Below are 3,064 nucleotides of genomic sequence, written 5' to 3' on the forward strand. Positions count from 1 at the left end.
GTCGCAGCGGACGGTGCCACCACGGAGCCTGGGAATGCTGCCGCCCCCCGTGACAAACAGCAGCACGCTGGAGTGCAAACGGTCTAGCACTTCCCTGGAGCAGCAAACCCAGTTGTCACTTGGCTGTGTCTGGTGGCCTTTTCGCTGCTTTCAACACAAAACGCCTCACGTGCTCTGCTCAGGCCCAGGGTCTGTTCTGAACACACTCAGCGCTCTGTGGAGTCTCTCCAAGAGCATCAGAGGGAGGGGCTGGATGCTCAGAATCGAGCCAGAAGAGGAAGCTCCTGCTCTTAGGGCTTGTGAGAAGCAAAGGCGCCCATGGACGCAGCCCCTGCGCCCGCGGAGCCCAGGCTGCCCCGATGGTGACAGCCCGAGTGGGCAAACACCAGCCCTGGTCTCCCCGGGTGGGTCCTGCCCACCGCGGCCCCTGAGACGCCCTTCAGAGGGGCAGCACGGGCAGCTCCACCCCGCGCTGGCCTCTGCTGCTGCTCTTGGGGGGCTCTGTGGGGATTCACTGACCCAAACTCGACCACAGAGCCCCATCGGGTCAGCGTGAGTGGAGGCCCCTGCACGTCCTGCACCAGCCAAGGCTGCCAGGGAGATCGCTGTGCTGTGCGTCTGCCGCTGGCTGCCCCAGAGATCCAGGCTCTCATTTAATTATTGTTGATGTTGAAGTGACTCATGGGACAGGAAGGTGAGCGAGGCGCTGCCCGGACTCCCCGAGTCCACGTCCTGCTCCCCTGCAGCTCCCTGCTCCAGAGGGATGTTTTCCTTCTGAGTCACTGCTCCATTTAGGCCTCTTGCAGACGACCTCGGAGATCCGATGTGTTCACTGCTGATGTGTTGTGGCATCCAGCCTTTCTCCTGTCCTTGACCAACAGCGGGAGATCTCTGCCTCAGCTCCGCGGGTCTGTGAGGCATTGCAGAGTGCCCACGTTTCCTCCCTCTCTCAGGCGTTGAAATATTCCTTTTGTGTGTTATCCGAAAATCCTGGAAAACAAAGCACGGTCTTGTGGGGAAAACTGGCAGTACAGAACTGCTGAGCTCTGAGGTTTCTGAGAATCCTTCAGCTTCCCCTGAAGGCCCCTGCAGTAAGTACCCTGCCTCTTACAGGCCTTGTTCTCCCTCATGCTTTCCTCCAGAGTTTCCCTCTCTGCCTCCCACAGGCCCGGCTCACGGGGGTGTCTGTGCAGCCCAGAGCTGGAGCGTCTCCAGGGGCTGAACACGCTGCTTCCAGCTCAGGCACCGGGGCCCCGTCAGCACGGCTACCACGGGGGGTTTGCTCGCTACAGAGACAGTGAGAAGCTGCAGCCAAGTGTTAGCTTGGCTGTGGGGGATCTAAGGCCCGTATTCTTGGAAACTTAGAGTTATCCCAACAGAAAAAAAAAAAGTGGTGCTGAGACCAAAGCCCTCACAAATCTATACACGCAGAGCAGAGCACGCTTGAGCTGCTTATCTCTGCTCCACAGTTGGGAACCGAGCCCCAGGGGGATGGAAAAACTCACCAGAGGCCTTGCAGAGGAGCTGGGACCAGCTGCGTTCCTTTTGGCGAGCTCAAGCTGGGACCAAAGGGGGTGTGTGGTGAGGGCTGGCGGGGCTGCTGCTGCGCCGCTGCCCGGGGAGGCCCAGCCCCACCGAGACAGCCCGGGGGGCTCTGGCTCCTCTCAAACGCAAAAAAACAGGAAGGTGTGTCCAGTCTCTGCTGCAGGGAAAGGGGAAGTAGGTCGCTGCTAGGAGGCCGAGGTAGACCACCAAGCTCACGTGCTCCACGCCAACAAGGGTGTGTGTAGCTGTGCAGGGAACGGCCCAGAGCTCAGCGCTTCCAGCCCCTCCTCTGCGACAGGGCTGAAGCACTCAGGCAGCTCCAGCCTTCCTGCTGGGGGGCTGCTCCTGCCTGCGGCGCAGGTGGCTCCTACTGGTACTTTCTAGATAAAAAGGATCGTGTGATGGGCAACTCTTCACCAAGAAAACTATTCAATGAGTTTACGTAATTTTCTGTGTGGTGTGTTGTAGCTTTGGGCTTACTCCAAATTAACCTCAAGCCTAAACTCTGTTTTATGGAGCCCTCTGAAAAAGTAGTAGAACATGGAGGAAAGGACAAAAAGGGAGAGTCACCCTGATCATCATGTGAGGCGCCTTCTTCAGAGGCTGCTGCCTGGCTGCAGGTGTTCTGGGTGCAATCATGACTCCTGCTACATTTGGGCCCTTTTGCCAAGGTCCCTACAGCACCTGAGCTTTCCCTGTTGTCACTTTGTCCTTGGCCAAACACCAGCAGAGGTGGCCGTGAGCGTGCAGGGAATGGTTTGGGACAGGGCTCCCTTTGACAGGGAGGCTCGGCCCTGGCTCAGGCTGTCTCGGACCTTGTGAGCGAGTGCCCGGGAAGATGAGGGACCTCGCCAGCACTTTCATCCCTGGGTCTTCTCTTGCTTCCCACGGTCTCTGGGGACCAATTTCCTTCTGCGTTTCAGGTCAGTAGAGTAATGCTCCTGCTCTTGCGTTCCTGTGCGTAGCAGGGGTTACCGGGAACCTTCTGCAGGTGGACACGCACCGTCCCTGACCCTCGCGGAGCGCCAGAACTCAGCCGCCCGAGGCCAAGGCCCGTTGCACCCCGGGGGAGCCATGCTGTGACACTCGGGGACCCGCAGGCCTGTTCGTGCCACCTCGGCATTGCTGCTTCAGCCCGGGGTCGCTGTGGCCCGTTGAACGCTCCGGCCTCACAGCGCGCGGGGCCGGCGGAGCCTCCAGCTTCCCCCTCATTCCTGTCTCTGCCTACAAGGGTCTGACAGTGGGGTGGCGAGATCAAGGTTTTTTGATTGGGTTTTGTTGCATGTGCTTTTTCTGCGGATCACCTGGGTGCAAACTGTCCCCAATTCCTTACGCTCGTAAGGTCACGTTTCTGCGCTGCGGTTCACGTACCAATAAACACAAAACTGTGACAGTTTCGAGCCCCGATGGGTCTTTGTCCACGTTATTTCACAGCGCTGGCGGCTTCGGGGAGAAAACAAACGTCTGTGCCGCCGCCTGGACGAGGCTGCGCTAAACCCCCGAGACGGAGCTCGGGGGC

This window comes from Athene cunicularia (genome assembly GCF_003259725.1).
Source record: "Athene cunicularia isolate RWA chromosome 26 unlocalized genomic scaffold, athCun1 chr26_part1, whole genome shotgun sequence".
NCBI classification, from domain to species: Eukaryota; Metazoa; Chordata; class Aves; order Strigiformes; family Strigidae; genus Athene; species Athene cunicularia.